Source organism: Strix uralensis, chromosome 5 (assembly GCF_047716275.1).
Source record: "Strix uralensis isolate ZFMK-TIS-50842 chromosome 5, bStrUra1, whole genome shotgun sequence".
NCBI classification, from domain to species: domain Eukaryota; kingdom Metazoa; phylum Chordata; class Aves; order Strigiformes; family Strigidae; genus Strix; species Strix uralensis.
The window spans coordinates 27815810-27838688 of record NC_133976.1 but is presented as its reverse complement, the minus strand read 5'-3'; the positions used below and the strand labels follow the sequence as shown (position 1 = coordinate 27838688).

The window sequence follows — 22879 nt, the reverse complement described above, 5'->3', positions numbered from 1 at the left end:
TAATATTTTCTAAAACTGTTAGGCCTTTTGTTTTAGGGAGAGCACTGTGATATTCATGTTGTGCTGGGGAGGCAGAATGTTCCTAAGGCAGCTGGTGCAATTAAGTAGTCCTGGTGCATCGTTAAGAGGCAAAATATAACCAGAGTAGACATTGCTCAAAGATCTTTTTATCCACAGCAAAAAAAGGCTCTGATTGCATTTTTTACAAGCTCAAGAACATGCTGGAAGTGAAGGCTTCTCTGCTTCCTCTTCTCAGCATTTGGGCTTTTCCCTTACTATTCTGTGTCACTCAGCATCTTTTGCTACCCAGTGACTTCTGGTCAAACACAGCCCAAAAGAGAAAATCTGAGACACATACTTTATTCCCCATCATTTGATGAAAATTATTCTGGGTCAACACTATTTTTTTTTCTTTCGTTTGACATTCAACAGGTTACAGCTCCCTCAGCATGGAAAATCATTTTGTGTATAACTGCATGTTTCACCTGATTAGGTGTATTCAGGCATGTTTTTCATTTGTAGCAACAAGGAAAATGTGCTAAATACTTTCCAAACACTTTATATTTACCTTTCTTCTGAGGAAGTCAGAATTTAGGTCCAGAACAGTAAGTGCTAATCCTTGGAAGAGGAACAAAAATAGATAATTTATACAAAAAAACCCCTTGACTGTTCTGCCAAGCTGATTGAGGTGAAAAGGGGCCTTAAATGTGGATGAGGTCAATATAGTCTTATCTCCAGGATGCTGTTCATTACCTTTGCTGGGAATATTAAACTGAAGGTCACTTTTTTTCTTAATTTCAAAGTTTCTGTATCTAATGCTTATAAAAGAATAACTTAATACTGTCTACTCTGTTGTGCTGTTGAAGAAGTCTCTAATACATTTGCAATGTATTTTTTATTTTTATTTTATTCTTATTTTTTCTTAGTGCAGTAAGTGGGGGGTGGATAGACTGAGATATCTCATTTACAATAGATCAAAAGGCTTATTTTTAGGAAAGGAAATCTTTAAAATACTGAAGATTTCAGCTTTCACAAGAACATCTAGTTTCATCCTTTAATGTATGTTCCTCTGGAGACCTGAGGAGTTTGCAGTTCAAAGACTAACAAAATATTTTCTGTGAAATATGTAGGTATATATCTTAAACAGAAATTAAAAATTATTATTTGAGAAAGGAACAGTAATTATGACTGTTACGACTTCAAGCTCCTCTCTTTAGTGTCTGATGCTTATATGTCACATGCTGCAATCTAATAGCCAGACATCTGAAAGCTTGATTCATACCCTTGGTTGCATGTATCTTGTAGTAGTAAATTGAAAGGGGTTCTTAAGAAAGTTGAGGCTAATTATCAAAGTTTGGCAGGCAGTGAATGGGCTATTTGCAGGGGAGGGAATGAGAACGTGTATGCAAATGTGGTAGTATCTAAGGAGAAGGTTTGAGAATTAGTCATCCCAAACTGATTATCAGACCCTCTAGTCCCAAGAGGGAGCTAGTAATGAGATGCAGCTGTAGTCCCATGGCAGTACACGTCTGCAGTAAATATAAAGTGCCCTGTATAGAAAGGCTTCAGGATGAATTCTGCAAATTGCCAGGGTAGAAAGAGCATTTTACCTCTCACTAAAGATTTGTTAGTAGTTTAGACAAGCCATGATAAACAAGCCATGTTTACCACTCAGAGTGGAGATGACTATAAAAGGGGCATTAACATTTCCATACAAGGGAAAGCAGCATATGAGGATCAACCTCCATCTTGAATAAACTTGGGATCAGTAGTCACAAAGGAGGTAGAAATCTCAATGAAAACCCCAGTCCCTGTCCCTTCCTGCTCCCTTCCAGGGGACTTCAAGGAAGGGATTCAACAGAAATGCATTCACTCTTCCCCAGTCCATAATTACTATTCCATCTGCCATGAATGCAATCTGTTTGCAGATATTGTCCCTGATCATATGGACTAGGTAAATGTGTCTATGGCTTGTTCGCTAAAAGACTTTCAGATAAAAGCTTAGGAACAATTGATGGTTTTCTTTAAATTTTTGTTGGCAGGTTGTTATTAAATATTTACAATAGTTTTTATTGAGCATTTTTTAAATGAGTACTTTTGTTTGCTTTAAATTTGATCTCTTATATTACATATTCAGAATAGCTGGGTAAAATTAAAATATGCCAATTCTATAAGGATGTAAGTATCAGTGTCCTGAGCAACACTCAGAGAAATGCAAATACTTTGCTCTAGAATATTAAAAAATTACCAAGGTGTTCCTCTGCTGAGGTGTTTTGGGAGCTGGAAATGGAAAAATGTATTCTCAAGACCAGCATTATCCATATAACTTTTCTCTTGTACAGATGTTTCCTGGGGAAGAGGACTGCAGCCTTGTGGGCTTAGAATCATAGAATCATTTAGTTTGGAAAAGACCTTTAAGTTCATCAAGTCCAACCTAGCATTGCCAAGTCCCACTAAACCATGTCCTTAAGCATCACTTCTACACATCTTTTAAATACCTCCAGGGATGGGGACTCAACCACTTCCCTGGACAGCCTGTTCCAATGCTTGACAACTCTTTCAGTGAAGAAATTTTTCCTAATATCCAATCTAAACCTCTCCTGGTGCAGCTTGAGGCCGTTTCCTGTCATCCTATTGCTTGTTTCTTGGGAGAAGAGACTGACACCCACCTTGCTACAACCTCCTTTCAGGTAGTTGTAGACAATGCCAAAAAGTAATGCACTGCCAGTACTTGTAGGGAGACTGGTGGGATGAGCTGCAAATCTGCTGTAGGGATACTCAACCTCTGGCAATTTGATGTGGACTGGGGAGTGATACAAGAGATTTGCAGCACCTACCATTAGAGTCCTGCTAGAGTTAATAAGGCAATTATTGGATGCTAGATAAAGATGTAGTTAAAGGATAAGTCATGGGATGGATGTGTACCTGTTCTACATTTTCTGTTTCACAACAATTTTTTAAAATTACATGGACTTAATTGATATCAATGTAAGTTCCTTCTCACTTTCATGAATTATACAGACACATCTTAAAACAAACAAAACCACTATTTAAATCTACAATTAAATAGTAACTAATATATTGCATTAAGATTTTATAGTGGGGGCTGTATTATCATGGAGTCTGAAAGATTCTTCCATGTTTTCTACCTTCTTACTTGCAAGAGCTTAAGTAACAGTGGACCCTTCCAATCTGGTTATGTTGGGGAAAACTCTGAAGACCTGTTACTGGCTCAAAGGCAACAAGAAGCATCTTTGAAGAATACTGTCAGGACAGCAGCACTTTGAAGTCATTTCCATGTAGCCCAGTGATAGTCCTTGCTCAAAATATTTCTGTAGATAAACCAGACACAGGAAAAGAGAATAACAGTATTTACACAGAGATTTGCTAAGGTCCCTGAGGAAGGCTGGTAAAGACCTTGGAACAAGATTTCATTAGTTATTACAGCATCCTTTCTCTCTGATTATAAGTTTCTGCTGATAAATGCTTCTCTAAATTGAATTATGAGTTAATTAGCTTTCAGAATGCTGACTCAGATGGTTCAGAAGCTGCAGCCCACCAATTTGAAATAGAGCTCTTAGACATAGCATATTAATTGTAATAGAAAGAAAGAAAGAAAGAAAGAAAGAAAGAAAGAAAGAAAGAAAGAAAGAAAGAAAGAAAGAAAGAAAGAAAGAAAGAAAGAAAGAAAGAAAGACCCCAGATTATTTTAACTCTCTTTCAAAAAAGAATAGTAATTTAGAAATCAAGGCATGTAACTAGTTTCCAAAGCAACAGTAACTAAGAGAAACCAGTCATGGGTTTTGTTCGCTGTTTGACAACGGGGTTAATAAATGGAGACATGAAATACTCTACCCAAACCCATATCAGGATTGTCATGATTGATATTTAACTATTTTATATTACGAAGGGAATTGCAAGAATATCATTAGCATAAGAAAATGTAAAGAACATCATGCAAACCACTTCTCAATTGAAGTAAGTGTTACAAAAAGATAATGTACACTTTGCAGCATATGTAAATGGTGAATTTGAGGATCAGTGATATTTTAATATTGACAGTACTATCTTGGTAATGTAGCGTAAATAGCTTCTGATTAACTAACAGAGAAATTAGCCAAAAGGAAAATTAAGAGCTGGAAGCAGATCTACCAGGCATTGCCTGGGAGGAAGAACTTTCAGTGAAGTTCAAGGGACTGACATCTTGCATAAAGACAAACTTCTGCTGGAACCTGACTTGTATCTTTAGTATATATGCAAATATCTAAGAATTTATAGTAGTTTTTACAATTCACAGCAAAGCACTATATTCAACCAGTAAGGGGTATTACGCTTTTAACAGCTTGATGAAATTATTCCTACTGAAGCAGTCTTTTTGCAGAAAAACAGGGCCTTGGTTATTTTTCCAAGGTCTGCTTTTCATGCTCCATTTGATTTTTGTATGAAATATGAAGACCTGAAACACAAAACATTTTATTTGGATCTCAAAATTTTATGTTTGAAAATGCAAGCAGGTGTCCTGTGAGTTTCATGATCTCCCTGTCTCCATCATCTCCTTGGGTTGTTCTCCTGAGCACATCTCCCCTGGTGCACTGTTGTCAGGAACTCCAGTGATGATCCTATTTAGCAACAGGTAGATCATCAGATACAGAATAAATAGAGAAACTGGACCAAAAAGAGAATTAACTATTACTTGCAAAATAAAATAGTCACTGAAAACTTTCACAGAATATGTGTGTGCATGTGTCTGTGTATAGGTATTGCTTTTCAACTTTTTTTGAAAAATGCGATTAACTTTACCCAACTAGCTGTAATGCTCATCATTAGTAGCCACCTAATGTACTGGGCACAAATATGCATGACTAACAGTGGTGATGGAAACTTTTATAAAGAATACTTCAAAATCACAGGAACTAAAGAAACACTGTTCCCCAAATCACTTGGAAAATTTCACCCGCTACAGAGCCAAGCCATATAACTGTGCTGCACACTGCCCATTACAGATCTAGCTCCTTAGAAAAATATTAGCGGTGCAACTATCCATCAAATAAATGACTCAGTCCTGCAGAAGCCTCCTGAAAACAATGGGCTCATCTGTGGTGCGTGCTAGCTTATTAAGAGCTGTCTTGTCTCGAATGCCAGTATTACCCCACAATCATCACATGCAGGATTTCATCAGTAACTGAGGGTCTCTCAGGATTTCACAAACAGGAGACTCTTGAGTGGGATCCCCCTTCCCCTTCTTGGATCACAGGCATGATGCTCCCCTCTGCATCCCTTACCTGTACCTCTGATGGCTGCACTGTTACCAGCAGTCAGATTAGCTCAGGGACCAACAGCAAGAGAAAAGACAAACAGAAGAAATAGTATCTCCACAGCCCACCTTGTCCTAAATGAAAGTGTCTGACTTTTCTCCCTCACTTAAACAGCCCATCATTATGTTTTCCGAAGCCCCAGGGATGTCACTTCCATACAAACGGGGCTTCATGAAACCTTCCTGGAAGGTGGTGTCGCTAAATCTGTGCTGTGCGGGAGCTGGCTGGCCCTGAAGGCTCAGTCCTGGAGCTCCTCTGAGACCTGAGTCATGCAGAGGAGGGACAGTCTGCTCAGCTGGGTTTGTGGCCAACAGAATCTGCCCCCAAGGACCTATCAGACACAGAACTCTATGATTTTGGGTCTGACACACCAGATTGGGGATTTAAAGGGTGTTGGTGTAGGGACAGGCTACAGGCCTGCCCTGCCATGCAAGAGCTCAAAGCTTTAGGATGTTCCATCATGATGAAGTCTCCAAATCTTGTGCTGAAAATCAGATTTCGTCTCTATGGACATCTTTAGTAATATGTGTAAGATTGATCTGATACGGGGAAGTACACCAGGACCTAGTCACTCTTGGAAAGTGCATGCTTGAACTTGCTCCGAGGTGCAAGTTGAGCTGAGATTTTCCGCCAAACCCAAGAGTTGGCTCCCCCTCATCATGGTTCCTCGGTCAACCCTGAGGCACAGTCATGTGAAGACATGGCAACTTTGGACTCTCAACAGGCTAGAGAAGTTCAAATTTATTTCAACAGCCAACATACTGTGGCCTTTTCCCTTTGCTCTGTTAACAGAGTCTTATTTTTCCAAGGCTTAATGCCCATTTCTTGCAGGAGGGAACCCTTTTAATGTATCAACATGCTGTATGCCTGATGAAGTGTGTTTAGGGACTTGTAAAACAAAGAATACTGTATAAATGTAACAAAAAGTGCTATCACAGCTATGTGCACTTGTGGGACAAAATTAAAGGGAAACAGTTCCAGGTTGAGGCCACGGTAACTTGGTAATTGAAATGTTATCCACAGCATCCTTTAAACAATGAGCCAAATGCTAAAGACCCTATTTCAAACACTGCTTATTATTTCCTTTGAAGCCGTATGCAAGTAATGTTTAGAATAAAAAATGAGCTGGTAATTTAGGATTTTTCCCACTGTTTGTATACAATTTTCTTTTTAAAATATAAGGAGAAAAGGAAACAAAGGTTTCACAACGAGAACAAACTGAAATACAAGAACTTCTGTGGGAGACTGAAATAGCAGCAGGATTAAAAGCAGAAAATACATGCATCCCACAGACTCCTTTCTTGCCTCTGAGGCCTCTCATTCAAGTACTGACCAGGACCACTGTGGCTTTGTTTATGGCATCTGACAAGCTAAAAGCCTCTGGCTGTAGGACTGCATTAGGTATTTTTTAAAGTGTCTTTTGAAGCTCTAGAGAACAATAAAACAATATTAGAAATCAAATTCAGCTCTTCCACATTTGCTCAGCACTCCATCTATACTGTTAATGTAGAGGTAAATTTTTGTGTATGAGTAGGCATGGACATATGTGTGCGTATATATATATATAAAAGTTGAAATGTTTTATTTAACTATCACAGAATTGGTAAGATCTGCTGTTTATAATGGGGAACTTCAGAAGGACATGTGATGTGGTACTTGTATCTTCTTGTTTTATAAAACTGATTGACTATATATAATTTTTGTTAATTACATTTAACAGTTATTCATAGCATGTTAGCTTAAATTAAATAGCTTCTATTTCATATTTAAGGATTTGGGACAAAATTTTAAGTATTTGTGAAGAGAATGGATTTTTAAGGCATGTTTCAGCACCACTGGAGTCAATAATTTCTCATCAACCTCAACATCTTCAGGAATGAAGTCCCAAAATTCAAATGGCTTACAGCTGTCATCTTGCCCTCTAGTGGTATTTCTTTAAAGCCACCACTGAATAAAAATCATGAACTATTTTAAATTTATGAGAAATATAAATTGACTTATGTTACAGCTGGAGAAACAAATAGGGATAAAAAATGCCTAACTACTACTCTAATTTCCCCTAGGACAGCAAGATAAGGCTATTATAAAAGTTCTGAAAACTTCACAGGAAGGTTTGCAATTGAAGGTCAGACAACTCAGGTAGCTTGATATATTTTGTTTGTAAACAATACCCCCATTTTTTTTCAACTTCTTCCCAGTGTTTCAATGTCCTTCATCCCTGATAAGAATATAGTAACGTTTTGACATTTTATTTCCCATACAGGGGCTATTATGTCAGACTTGTTGGATGTCACCCCGTTTTGCAAGGACTGGGAGCAAATGTTAAAAACCCATCATGACTGCAGAAATTGTTGCCTGTGGTTGTCTGCAGGTGTCTCTGGTTTGTTTATAGGATGCAGAGAGACAATGCTGAGATTCAAAACTTCCAGTAGATTGAAGAAGACAGAGGTCTTCTCATGCTCATAGGGGAAAGAAGTCCAGATACTGTCAAAACACTTCCAGGCAGGCTGTACTGAAGCTGATTCATAGCAGAGAAAAGGGATGCTGCATTGACCTCATCTATTTCATATGATGCTTTTGCAGTATGTTACTGTACTGGGTCTGGCTGAGCTGGAATTGGTTTTCCCCTGTAGCAGCCCTCATGGTGCTGTGTTTTATGTTGGGAGCTGGCAGGGTGTTGATAGCACACTGGTGTTGTGGCTACTGCTGAGTGGTGCTTACACAGCACCAAGGCTCTTTCCGACATTTCCCCCCCCCACAGTGGGACGGGGTGGGCAAGATCTTGGGAGGGGACACAACCAGGACAGCTGACCCAAACTGACCAAAGGGATATTCCATACCATATGACGTCTGCTCAGTATAAAGCTGGGAGAAAGGAGGAAGGGGGTGGGGTCACCCTTGGTCCTCCGAGGCAACCACTACGGGTATCGGAGCCCTGCTTCCTGAGAAGGCCCAACATCGCCTGTTCATGGGAAGTAGAGAATAAATCTGTTTTCTTTTTTTTTGCTTCCATGTGTGGACCCTTGCTTCGCTTTGCTTATATTAAAACTGCTTTTGTTTTACCCACAAGGGTTGGTGTTTTTTTTTTTTTCCCTATCTTATTTTCTTTCCCTTCCTTGCCCTGTTGAGAAAAAAAGGGGAAGGGGGGGAAGTGATAGAGTGACTTGGTGGGTACCTGGCATTTAGCCAAGGTCAAACCACCTCAGTTACATACTTCTTATCTTGCAAAATATTTTGGTATCTACTTGCACTGTCCTGCAGTAAAAACAAAAGAGGCTAGGGGCAAGAGAAAAGCAAGTTGTTCTTCTCAGGCAGAAAAGACACTAAAAACTAGGGGTAACATCCTATAACAACCTAGGATGTAAATCTCTTAAGCCTTGTCACATGTTTCTACCTGTTTTTACACTGGACTAGCACCATCAGGCAGAGGTTTGGGGAGCTGATCTAGCTGTAACCCAACCCAGCACAAGAGGAGATGATGTCTTCTCAGCTAGATCAGCTCTTCTATCCAGTTCACCAGGTAAATCCTAAGACTGGTTCAGGAGAGAGAAGAGCTTCCCAAGAAACCTGGACTTTGATGAGCTTCAGCTGCCAAGGTGCTACCTGAGAAATCTGGCAGATATTTGGGGCAGAAACATGGAGAGAGCACAAGAGCACTGCTGTATAGGACCTCCATGTGGGAGATCCAAGCCTTTTACGTATCCTAGGGATTCATGGAGAAGAATTGCCTAATCTCTCAGAGTCAAAAACAGCTTTCTCCATGGCATGATTTTTGGACAATTCTGTTCAGGAGACAATTCAAGATGTAACCTCCACCAGTTTTCCCCCCATTTTTATTTCCACAGGAAGGAAATCTGAGGGTCTGGCTTTTATGTTTCAGCATTTGTAGTAGTTCATGGAAGAAGACTATGTCAGAGGTACCTCACTGAAAACGTATGATGGGGAACAGACACTGCTTACCTGGCAAGGTAAAAGATATCAGACTTGGGGACACATTTGCCCCAAAGCTTTTCCCTTCTAAATAGCACAATCAGGACTGCAATATTCATACATAAGAAAATTCATAAAGACAATTCATGCTATCACTATTATGCCCTGGAAGAAAGTTACATTGGCTCTCATCTTAAGGGTCACGGCCACTGGAAAAGCCTGTTTGCAAACATTTGTAAAAGCAATAAAAAGAAGTACCTTCTCAATAAGGCTTTCCTTTGTATTGTTGCAAAAGTGTTTCTATTTCACTCTGGAGAAATTACCAGTTAATGATAAATACCCTTCTAAATTTTCCTCTGGGCCTAATCCTGAAGTCCTTAGTTGGTATTTAATCACTCTTTATTCTGGCAAGCACCCTTTTGATTTGAGGGCACAAGTGCAAAGTTTCGTACCAGTAAGGACATTTATCACTTCACTGGGAATTTTGCTGTGCCATGCTTTCTTTGATCATTCAAAACAAAGCAAAACAGCTTACTAGAGATGATTGTGAACCACAAAATTTTGATCTATAAGTAAAATTGGTTTTAAATACATGTTTTGGCTCATTCTGCCATGGAGATGGTCTGGCTAAGAGTTCATAACCTGAAGAAATGCAAGGCAGCTTTAAAGTATACTGATCCCTACACAGAGGTTTCGGTTCAGGCTCCCCTCCAATTCTTCACGGTGAGATCATAATTTACCTGAGTCAACTGTTTACTTTCTTCTTAGTGACTCCATTGCTGATGTCAGCAGTGTCTTGCATACTAAAATTCACATGCTCTTTTTCTGAAAGCAGACTGTTACTTTCGTTTCCTATAAAATAAAAATAATTCTAAATGCAAGTTTTCAGAGAAATGTTGAAAATGTTAAAACTTTAAGCACCTAGATTAAACAGCTAGTCTTCTTTATTTCCCTTTACAGTCCATTAACATTGGTTATATATTCTGAAGGTTTCTTGGATCAAATAATACCTTTGACTCTCACCTGGACTCAACCTTTGGGAAAGTCTATTGCTTTATAGGCTAAGGTTGGAGCTCAGAGACATAGGCCTTCTCATAAAGTACCTCAATCAGATGCTTTTCTACCGAGCAGTAGCTCTAAAGGTAGAGATATTGAATACAAAAACCTACAATGCTTTGGTCAGTACTTTAACTTCCCTAACTGTCTTTAAAAGCCAAGTGAAATAAATCAGTGACCACATTTTAAGCCTGAATTTTTATTGTGATTATTGTCATAAAGATAGTGTATGAATCTAGAGAGATGAATGCAGACAATTCCAGTATTGGAACATCCTACTAAAAAAACTCCCACCAATTCTGGACATTTACATGAAGTGCAGACTGGAGAGAAAAATTTTCCTTTAAGTGAGAAGGAAGTTATTTGGTTAGTTAAGTTGTTCAAAGATTAATAAAAGCAGTTTACCCCAGAAGATGGGAATCAGTCAAGCTACTAAACTGGTAGATGATTTATTGAATGTGAAACTTAACCACTGTATTTCTGTCCCTGACTCAGGAAATAAAAGCTTTGATATAATATTTGATCAAACAGATAATATTCTTAAAATTTTCAATGAACTTTCTATGTCCTACCTCACAAATGTTCACTTCAGAATACAAGTTTAAATAGCTTATTTTTTCAGAATTAAAATCTATGAGACCAAAACTTGCAAAAGTGTCTACTGATGTAGGATATTTCCATTTTTACAGACTGAACTCAAACAGTCTGATTTTTACAGTGTACTAAGCATGCATGCATAAAATGTCTCAAGGCTGGCAACTTAAATCATGAACCACTCCTTAAAATCTTTTAAAAATTTTGTCTGGACAGCAGCTGAAGTACATTTCTGTTGGAGGCAATGCCAGTGTATGCAGTTTATATGTGTATATATACTTATTTTATATATAAGGTATATATGTACATATTATATATGATCTTTTTTATACTCCAGGTGCAAGACAAATGAATCGTGAGAAGGTTTGCGTCCACCTTTCGCTTCCAAGCAATGGTAGGATAGTCAGAACATTTTCATAGACCTGTCCAAATATCACTTCTGCAGTGAAGTTGGGACTAGTAGAATAAATCAAAAAAGATAGTCCCCAGCATAAGCATTTGACCCCTAGCACTGTAGCCATTGACTTGATCACAAAGTTTCTCACTCATACTCTGATATATGCAGCACTAGTACTAATTATGCTAAGAGACCCGAAGCTATCATGCAGTTATCCACAGGTTCTGAATAATATTCTTGGGCAAACAAGTGTGGACATAATTTTATATTAACAAAGAGAGAAAAGAAAGGAATGGTAGTGCTATGTCTAACATGGGAGAGGCAAAAAGGAGATCTGTGAAAGGCTGTGGTTATGCATAACTGACCTCAAGAGGCGCCCTACTGATGGTTGTGTCTTCTAAAGGCTCTGCAATGAGCTGAATCTCACTGAAAGCATTTAACATGTTTGCTTTCACCTGGACTGGTTCTGTAGGCTACCTCAGTTCCAGTATGACCCTGGCAAAGTCGCTGTGGTCAAGTGGAGCTCAAAGCTCCATGGTGAGTTCTGTGGCTCTAAAGGTGAAAGCCTACACAAAAAGAAAGTAATGGTCTTGCATGGTCTGAGCTGTAGGACAGAAAGGGCAGCAGACTGTCTTGCTTACCACCTAGCCTTTGGCTTTGTTTAAAGCTGAGAAGACACCACCAGTCAGTCTCTCATGTTCTGACCTGAGAGGAGGAGACAAATGTAGTCTTTGGCAAACTGAAGCCTTTAAGGACCTTTGTTTCAGTTCTGTGGGCTGTGCTTCTATGAGCAGAGGAAGCCACTATATAGCACAGAAATATAGGACAAGTGATTATCGTGAGCCAGATCTGTGGAGTGCGGGTGGGAAGTGTTAATCTGCATATGCTGTAACAGTTCATTAAATGCAGTAAACTGCCTGCAAAATTGCATAGTGGAAAGAGGGTGTTTCATTTTTCCCTCTCTGTTTGAGAGTGACAAAAACCACTGAATACATCTCAGCAGTCATCATCTTAAGAGGATTCTGTTCACTACAGGGGAAGTACTTGGTAACACTTTAGTGGGGCTAGGCTTTTGCCTTGTGCTCATCAGCTGCCCTTGGGCTCTTAATTACAGAGATCAAGAAAATATATTCCTAGACTAGAAGAAAATTTCCTTCAAGATTTTGTGTAGCAAACCTTCAATGCTACATTGGCTCTACATAATTTAAACATTTGTAGAGTCATGTAAGTACAAGAGAAAATATCAGAACAGAGACCTTCAATGTGGCTGTGAAAGAAATGTTTTAATTGTCAAGATGCAGGATTTCATTGTCAGACAGCATCATAGAATAAAACTTTGCCATCTCATTTGGGTGATCCTAGGTTATCTGTCATTTAACATTTAAACTATGTCAGGAAACTGACAGACATTCATATTTCCACTAAGATACTTCTTCCAAGAGAGTCCTTAAGTGATTTGCCTTCTCTTGCATGTATTTGCAGTATATAATTATTTTAAAGCAGAAAGAACGCTATGCCTTTGTACATCTCCTTTGACAGTAGTCATCTTGGATTTCAGTAGAAATTACTCAGATTGAAAGGGATGTGTTATTGTAATTGACTATTTATATGCCCCAAAATATCATTTGCTGTGGGTGGCGGGGGAATCTCCACCAACACACTGACTCGTTCTGTTACTACATGTTCTTTGAGATTATCAACAGCCTGAAAAAATGAATCTGCCATATGTCTATACTCAGCCATTCTCCATTTGGTTGAATGTACAATTCCTATTTTATAGAGCTCTCGATTTTACTCTCTTGAATCATGCTGAATGGAGAGACTTAGTACCTAAGTAAATCCAAAGATCTAAAGCCAAGCAGGACAATTACAATCATCCATCTGACCTTCTGCACCACATATAATTCAGTCTAGTCAAAGCCCAATCAATTTGTGGTTGAAGCAGGCTATCTATTTTAGAAAGATACCCACAATTTTAGTCAGCTGCAGAGAGCCTGAAAGTATGGGGCAGAGCATCAAACATTTTTCTAAAGAAAATGGAATCAAGCTGCAGACATAGCTAAGCAATCTCACCCATAGAAAATTACACTTTTGAGAATGCTGAGATAAATCAGTTTCTGCAGTGGTGCACCGGGTTTGGAGTGTATCCTTAGATACTGTGCAATGTTGCTGGAGAATTTCAAGTCCTCTCTGTATCCTCTTCTTTTCTCTCTCCTGCAGTCACACGAAGATATAACATTTTCTATAAAGTAAAGGAAATGATGAGTACAAGGAAAGTGTGGCATGTCAACTGAGGGCAGTCAGATCAGCTGCCTGCAGGAATATTTATGGTCCATTCACTAATTTATTGGGGAGGTGAATCCCTATAGTCAGGGCAAATACCTTTTCTGGTTTGACATATTACTTCAAAGCACAAATACAAATTTGACTTCGTTATCAACAACTACAGGATACATCACATTAACTCTATTTCCCACCAGATAAGAAAAGCTATAGCCGAGTAAGATTTGACCAGATTTTAAACACCACCATGGTGGGAAGTCCAGCTTCTGGCACTATTTCTTCAGTTCTAGTTCTGTTCTTTGATAACATAAGGAGGGAATTTCCTTTTCCATTGTTTTTTCTCTCTTTTCTTGTACTCCAGCCTTCATCACATGCTATGCAGAATTAGCTGCTTCTATCAAATCAGGACTTTATCAGTCTTCCACAGATAACTGTTGTTGCTTTGCAATCCCTGCTGCTCACTGTGGTATTCAGAACTGCCTCACTCCAGTCTATATGATCACTAGACCATTTTCAAGGTAAGTAATACTCTTTGTTACAACATCAGCTTCTCTTTGGTTCCACACTCACGAACTTCCCTAGCCTTCAATATTACCTGAACAACAACGCCTGCCCTTGATCCTATAAAGTGCTTTTGTAAGTCACTATGTGCTGCAAAACCTTTCATGAATCTCCACCTACAGTAACAGACACAAAGACCATAGGCTGCACCTTGGTATGGGCCATGGTCTATGAAAACAGTGTCTGCTGTTTAATGGTGCAAAGTTTACCTTCAATTTTCTCCCTGCTCACTGTACAAGAGTGAGCCAACTAGAAGATACAAAGCAGCTTACACCAGCTCCACCACAGAGCTTCCCTCCGGCTGCTGGGAGGATCCAGGAGCAGGGGAAGAGAGAGGTGGTTCTACCGGGCGATGCCAATGCACACACCAAGCCCAGAAGCAGGGCCCCCCCAGGGCAGGCAATGGCACCTGAAGGACAGGGAACTTGTGGGAGGCAGACTGCGGGTGCAAAGAGTCAGTCAGGCAGTGACAGGCATAAGCAAGTGAAAGCCAGGTACACGATTTTGGAGGGAAAAAGTTAGACCTTCCACACCTGAATTGACTGGAGTGTAAGTAATCTGTGGGGGGAAGAGGGAGAGGAAGCATCTTCAAAGGCAAAGAGGTGGAAGACAGAGAATGAAGGCTTGGTGCAGGCCAAGGCATATGTCTGTTTAAACCATCACAGCAAGGTAGGAGTGAGCCCAATCTAAGGAAACTTGGGAACTGCTAGTTTAGTGAAATGATCACAGAGTAAGACCGAGCTCTAATCTTGGCTTAAATATTGATTCAGTGTATTGCCTTGGGCAAGGAATCAGTTAGATGGGATTAATTATGTCTATCTACCTATTTCAAAGGGCTGCAGCAAGGATTAATTAGTTAGTCATTGTTTGCAGATTTCTTTGAAGATGAAAATGTTGAACTGTATAATTAAACAAAATCATTAGACGTAAGGTTATATGACTTTAATGTTTTCCAAAAATGCATAAATTAATACCATAACATCTACTTCCATTTTATTCTTAGGCATATGTGTAATCCTGGATAAGGAATTAATGGTGTCTGTAAATCATTCCCATACAGTGGTTACATGAATGAATGAAATCCATTTTATAAATAAGGCTATATTAAAATTACAAAGGTTAAAGTAATAAAACTTACGTTTATGTATCAAGCTTTCTGTTGATATTCAAAGACTTAGTGAATCTGAGATAGACCACTGCTGTTTTAAAATATTGTTTTATCTATAGAAACCAAATCTCTGGCTGCTTTCCAACACTTAGGAATTGTAGCTGATGCTCCTCAAGGCAGTAGTGAAACTCCACTACTCCACCAGAAAGAAAGGAATGATCAATGCACATGTGATAAGGATTACAGTCTAGCACTGGAGCTGTGCCTGCCAGGGTGACATGGCTTGGGCCACAATACATGGGAAGGGTGATGGATCTTACCTGTCTCCTGCTTAAACAAACTGAAAGATGGTGATATTCTGGTTGGCACACAGCTTCAGAAGCATAAACCGTCAAAGACATACTAAATGAAAAGACATTACACAATTTTATGTCATAATCTCAAGCCAAATGGGTTAATATCTATGACAGAATCATGTCTTTCAAGTTCAGTGTTTTTTTGGTTCTGCACACCTACTCACATGAGTGTAACAGAGGTTCCTGTGTGGTTTTTCACCATGATACAACACTGAGTAACTTTATACCTATGGAAGGAATGGTTTCTGGTGATAATAAATAATTTGTCATCATAAATGACTGAAACCATCATGGAAGGCTGCTGTGGAAAGTTTCTAGACCAGACTTGTTATCATAAACTTTTTTTTTTTTCTTTTTAAAATGAGACTATTAAATGTTTCTGACAGGACACAACAGCTCCACCACCACACAGTTTGCTGCTTTGCAGGTGCTGCTTAGCATTCATAGAATTACACAATAACACAAATGAAGTTTTGGTTTGAATTGGTTGTTTTTCAAACAGCTTTTGTACACTGATTTATTGAACTTGATGGGGAGAGGGGAGAAAGAGTGTTAGATTCCTTCAGGGTCCAATCACCCCACCTAACTTTTCAGAGCTCCTAAGATCCATACCCTGGTAGGACCCATCTGCTGGTAGGAAATGGTGCCTAGGGCACTGTATTTCTCACTTAAAGTTCCTGAATAGAAACAGAAGGTAGCAAAATGGCTGAACAGACATAAAAGATGACTACGTATTTATCTACCTTTAGATCACATGCAGAAAGCTTCCTATACTCTGTCAAACCAGTGCCTTAACCATGGAGGTCAGAACACTGTCCTTATGGAAGTCCATCATATGCTGTAAAAGCAAACCTGAAGAAGACCTCAACCAGGGAATGCATGCTTCCTCCCTCTGTTAGCATCTGTTTGGATTAATTCTTACCTCTACAGCCTCTTTTGCTTTGTCCTTTTCACGTCCACCCTGACTGCTGCTCCCCATCAAGAGACTTATTGGTTCTTAATTTATTCAGGAGACAATATCAATATTCACTCCCCCAAAATCTTCACTGCTTTCAGCTCCTCAAACAGCCCGTACACCTGTTGAGGCCAGGTGCATGCATCCCTCTCCTTCCTGCAAGCAGCGCCTGTTAATGAGGGCCACTCCCCAGACCTCACTATAAATGTTAGCCACACTAGGGCAAAACATTCTCTCTCACTTGGTAAGGGCCTGTTCAGCTCTCATCATGAAGCCTTACCATATATTGAAACTTGTATTACATACAAGCATATACATCTGCCTATATGCTTTGCCACACCTTACACAAATAGATCCATGCATTACTGGGTCTTGCTTGAGGCTGGACTTGGCAGTATAAATTATGTAAAAGTCGTGAGGCTTGGTGTCAAAAGAACCCTGAAGCAATCTTTGAGGGACACTGTGACTGACTTATTATTTGTGAAACATGTAAACAGGAAGCACATATTTCATACAACTCTTTATGAAGCGGATTTTCTTCAGGAGCATGGGGAAGAAACCAGTCAGTACTTCCTCTCCTCATCTGGACTGCTTAGTTACAATTCACACGCCTGTCTGCCTAACGCAGGGCATAACAGACACTCTCAGTCCAGAGATTTCCTGGGTAAACAACTACAGCAAATGAACTGGCTGCAGAACTGAGGTCTATTTTATAAAAAATCTATTGGGTGCTAAGCATTCCAGACACAAAGGGTCTGGTTTTCTACTACTCTGTACCTGTGTAGAGTGAAAACAAATGGCTGCAGGAAGATCAAAATTGTCTACTTATACATCATGTGCAATGTCTGCATCTTGCTCTCTACACCATCAATACAAATACAGAGCACAGAAACTCGCCTCTACAGAGGCAGAGAAGAAAGAAGGGGTGAATTGAAATGCTCTGATTTTATAGAATCAGAATGAGGGCTACCCTGCCAAGAAAAATGTGAATTGGCTTTAGCCATCTCCAGTACCTGGGCTTAGACACTCAGTCCTCCAGTAGCTGGTCCTCAATTGCCTCATGCACAGAGAGAGAGGCACACACACACATCTAATCTCTCAGTCAATCCCAGACCCTACAGTCTCTCTGCCACATGGCTGGGACCCCCACTTCCTCCCACAGCCAGCTCCTCCAGTTGTCTCACTCCCAGAGACACATGCACACACCTGGCTCCCAAGTCACTTCAATTACTTTGCAAGCCCAGGCTGATATTCAGGAGCGATCACACACTGACTTACATACCCTCACCCACTCCAATTGCTAACACCACAGATGGGAGTCCCTGTGATCCCATGGTCCCACTCCAGTTGCTGGCCTCTCAGACCTCCATACACACAGAAGAGAGCTCTGCACACAGGAAAATGGAGTTAAACAAACTGTTCTGATCAAGTGCAGGGCATGGCCAGACAAGCCTACTGACCAGCCACCTGGTTACGTGCAGCTGTGCCCTTTTAGCCCCTTATTCCTCTGTTCTCCCAAGATTTTTCCTCCCCAAACCACCTCTATCCCTCCCTTTCCCTGCTTGTGGTTCCTCCCCTAAACATCCTATGATAAGTTTTGCACAATCCCAAAGTGCTCTTCCCCTGCAACCCGTAATGTGCCCTGTAAAAAGTCTGCAGATGACACCAAGTTAAGCAGGAGTGCCGATCTGCATGAAGATAGGGAGTCTCTACAGAGAGACTTGGATAGATTGTATCGGTGGGCAAACGTTAACGGGATGAGCTTCAACAAGGCCAAGTGCCAGGTCCTGCACTTGGGCCACAAAAACGCCATGCATCACTACAGGCTTGGGGAGGTGTGGCTGGAGAACTGTGTGGAAGAAAGAGATCTGGGTGTTCTAACTGACAAGCAGCTGAACATGAGCCAGCAGTGTGCCCAGGTGGCCAAGAAAGCCAACAGCATCCTGGCTTGTATTGGAAATAGTGTGACCAGCAGAAGTAGGGAGGTGATAGTCCCCCTGTACTCTGCACTGGTGAGGCCACACCTGGAGTATTGTGTCCAGTTTTTGGCACCTCAATACGAGAGAGATATCGAGGTGCTGGAGCAAGTGCAGAGGAGGGCAACGAAGCTGGTGAAGGGCCTGGAGAATAAATCCTGTGAGGAGCGATTGAAGGAGCTGGGACTGTTCAGTTTGAGGAAGAGAAGGCTAAGGGGAGACCTCATCACTCTCTACAACTACCTGAAAGGACATTCTAGAGAGATTGGTGCTGGTCTCTTCTCACAGGTAATTAGCGATAGAACAAGAGGCAATGGCTTTAAACTGCAACAGGGGAGGTTTAGACTGGACATTAGGAAAAAAAATTTCACAGAAAGAGTGGTCAGACAGTGGAATAGGCTGCCCAGGGAGGTGGTGGAGTCACCATCCCTGGATGTGTTTAAGGGTTGTTTAGATGGGATGTTGGGGGATATGGTGTAGGGGAGAACTTTGTAGAGTAGGGCTGATGGTTGGACTTGATGATCCCAAGGGTCTTTTCCAACCTGAATGAATGATTCTGTGAAATGCCGCCCTTCTGTGAAATGCTGTCAAATGCTGTACTCCCATGCAGTGCCCCCCCTCAGTCTGTGAGGTGATACAGAAACACACTCCCATATTACAGACAAACACTTTCTCTCTGTATAACACAGCAGACCTGGATCCTGATAAAACTCAGCAGGAAATGGAAGTCTCTGCCCCTTACAGATTCCTCTGCCAGTATAGCGTCGTCCTGACACCCAAGATGCTGTATGCATGTTCTCAGCTGCTCTAGAGCTCTTAGATCTTGCTTGCATCTGACACACGTGATAGCTTGCTTTGTACTCCTTGGTAACCACGTGAAGGGAAAAAAGGTAAAGACCTGCATGAGAAAAAAATACTCAATATGAAACAATACACCCAGGTTGTAACCCACCCATCCTCTAAATCCAGTGCACTAGCATTGTTCAAAATCTGTTTATAAGAGCATTAGCTGGTGTAATCTTGTTGCCAGCTTCCTCCACGCTCTTTTTATTTCTATGTTCAAACATTTGCCTTTGGAATCCTTGCACTGCATAGAGGCCCCTTGCTGGACAATGTCTAAACCCGGAGCAGCAATTGTACCCTTCTGAACTGAGGCTTTGTTCAGCTGGAACATTGCCAATTGATCACCAATTCAGCACAACAATGCTTTAAACTAAAAAATAGGCCTGCTTCAGAAAACCTGGCATTATACTTGGCATTGTGTGTTCCAATATATACACACATGGTGCTGTGACGTAGGGTTTCTAAAGCTGAGCATTTTCCTGGAAAGATTGTATCCCTGAGATGTGAGGAATACATGTTTCAGGAGTTTTTCCTACCTTGAGACAACTTTCAGCTAGGTATGTATATCCTGGACACAATGCATCCTTAAAAATAACTTCTGTCTATACAGGAGTGGTGCAGCAGGGAAAAAAAAAGCCTGCATTCAATAAGTGTCTAAACAAATTTGCTAGCAGTGACTGGAGATAAGTTACCAGCTTTGCTTCATCTGGAAACAAGATAATTATGTGTCCCTTACCCAACAAATTTTCATAATACAATCATGCCACATTTGTGTTTCAAGATTTTCAGAAAGTCTTGAAATGTTTTAAAAATCACTGCCAGGCAAACTCTTTGAAAGGAATTTTCTTAACCAAGGGTAACGTGGTGCTTTATCATACCAAATGCATTTTGATTATTAACAATATGATGAAGTTTTATAAAAAGATCTCCATTATTTACAATAGTTGCTATTCAAGTGGCATTGCTTATTTCATCTAAGTAATCAGACCTCTTAAGCTGAAATTCACAGAATCACAGAATCATCTAGGTTGGAAAGGACCTTGAAGATCATCTAGTCCAACTGTTAACCGAGCACTGACAGATCCCAACTACACCATATCCCTCAGCGCTATGTCAACCCGACTCTTAAACACCTCCAGGGATGGGGACTCCACCACTGCCCTGGGCAGCCCATTCCAACGCCTAACAACCAGTTCTGTAAAGAAATACTTCCTAATATCTAGTCTAAACCTTCCCTGGTGCAACTTGAGGCCATTACCTCTTGTCCTATGGCTTATTACTTGGTTAAAGAGACTCATCCCCAGCTCTCTGCAACCTCCTTTCAGGTAGTTGTAGAGGGCGATGAGGTCTCCCCTCAGCCTCCTCTTCTCCAGACTAAACAACCCCAGTTCCCTCAGCCGCTCCTCATAAGACCTGTGCTCCAGACCCTTCACCAGCTTCGTTGCCCTTCTCTGGACACGCTCGAGTAATTCAATGTCCTTTTTGTAGTGAGGGGGCCAAAACTGAGCACAGTAATCGAGGTGCGGCCTCACCAGTGCCGAGTACAGGGGTAAGATCCCTTCCCTGTCATCCCTGCTGGCCACGCTATTTCTGATGCAGGCCAGGATGCCATTGGCCTTCTTGGCCACCTGGGCACACTGCTGGCTCATGTTCAGCCGGCTGTCAATCAACACCCCCAGGTCCCTCTCTGACTGGCAGCTCTCCAGCCACTCCTCCCCAAGCCTGTAGCGCTGCTGGGGGTTGTTGTGGCCCAAGTGCAGCACCCGGCATTTGGCCTTATTGAAACTCCTACAGTTGGCCTTAGCCCATCGCTCCAGCCTGTCCAGATCTCTCTGCAGAGCCTCCCTACCCTCGAGCAGATCAACACTCCCACCCAACTTGGTGTCATCTGCAAACTTACTGAGGGTAAGTTTGAGAAGCAGTATTATACAGCAGCTAAAAAAGAAATAGATGAGACTATATATGTAAGAACTTTCCAATTTAATATCATACTTGCATTTCTAACACAATGATAATGCTCTCTAGCTACAGACTAGAAATCAGATTCAAATCACCATGGGTTTGTACATGAACATAATGAATACTGGGTATATTCTTTGAAAAATAATCATAACACCCTCTTGCCAAAAAATAGCAACACTTTTTAAAATTATTTCCTCTATAACACAGCCCCTTTCCCATGTGCAGAACAGATCACCTCCTGTTTAAATACCACAATCGTGACTACAAAATACCAGAGTCAGCCAATACTAAAAACACTTATGTGCTGTATATGTTCATAATAAAGAACAAAAATATGAAAGCACTTGCGAAAACAGATTGTGCACATTAGCTTCAGGGCAGCAGAGACTTGCACAATGACAGTCTTATCTTGATATTGTGCTTCAGTTTGCAGAAGCCTGGTTTCCCTAGGAGACACACCTGCCTCATCACTTGTCTGATATAAAAGAAGACAGACCATTTACAGGCCATTTTTTGAAAGATGTATAAACACCATAATATGTCATGTCAGTGTCATCAGGAATGGCAATTAATAATATTTCCATTCTAATGACCTTCTTTCAGATGCATTTAACTCTATTTTTCTCACTTAAAAAAAAAAATTAATTAAAAGACGGACAAGCAGGTGAGGCAGATGATAATACTGCTTTACCTCATGTGTGGTGTACTACAGTCCATATTCCACTCCGGAACTTCTCCTCCTGTGCCTGAAAGAGAATGAAGGTGATTAGCAAGTACTGGAGTCTCTGGAAAGGGGAAGAGAAGGGGCAAGATGGGGAATGCTCATACATGCTCTGTATCAAATTATGTATTGAGTGGGGAGCAGGGGAACCTTCTCAGGGACCAAAAACGTGGTAAAATAAACTATGAGAAAATGCCTAGAACACAGTTCAGAAATCCAAATTTGGTTTCTGCTGGTGGTACACAGCAGTCTTAGGCAAACCACTTTTCTTTGCATTCTCTCTGGAAAATAGAACAGAATAAAATAGAACAGAATATTTTCAGTTGGAAAGGACCTAAAATGATCATCTAGTCCAAATGTGACCACTTCAGGACTGACCAAAAGTTAAAGCATGTTATTAAGGGCATTAAAATGGAGACATTAACACCTTCTTCCTTCCGCACTTTTTCTTGGCTATTCACTGTGCAAATTCCTTGTAGCCAAGACTTTTTGTCTCTTTTCACACGCTTATGCAGAGACTTTAGCATAACAAGGCCCTAATATTGACTGATGCCTTCTGGTGTCATTGTAATACCAACATTTAAAAATTAACTAACTTCTATTTACAGTTCCACCACTGACTTAAAAAGAAATTCTGCTATTTCAGTGCATGTCTAATGCCATTCAAGTTACAGATTTGGTAAATAATTAGAATAATATTTACCAATCATTCTGAGATATGGTAACACTTAACTAAGATGTACATAATACTTTTATTCCCTACAATAAGTGAAGCATGCAAGTCTCCAGAACATCATTAGCAGCAGCATGTCTATCACGAGT

General features: G+C 40.5%; 1 long non-coding RNA gene across 1 annotated transcript; it reads right to left on the bottom strand.

Annotated features, from left to right (window-relative positions):
* Positions 1–12549: 12549 nt before the first annotated feature.
* LOC141944109 (uncharacterized) lies at positions 12550–22068 on the bottom strand. Its single transcript, XR_012629163.1, has 3 exons — positions 22028–22068; positions 15565–15646; positions 12550–13534 (listed from the first exon to the last, which is right to left on the bottom strand). It is a non-coding gene; the product is annotated as an uncharacterized LOC141944109 (long non-coding RNA).
* Positions 22069–22879: the final 811 nt, after the last annotated feature.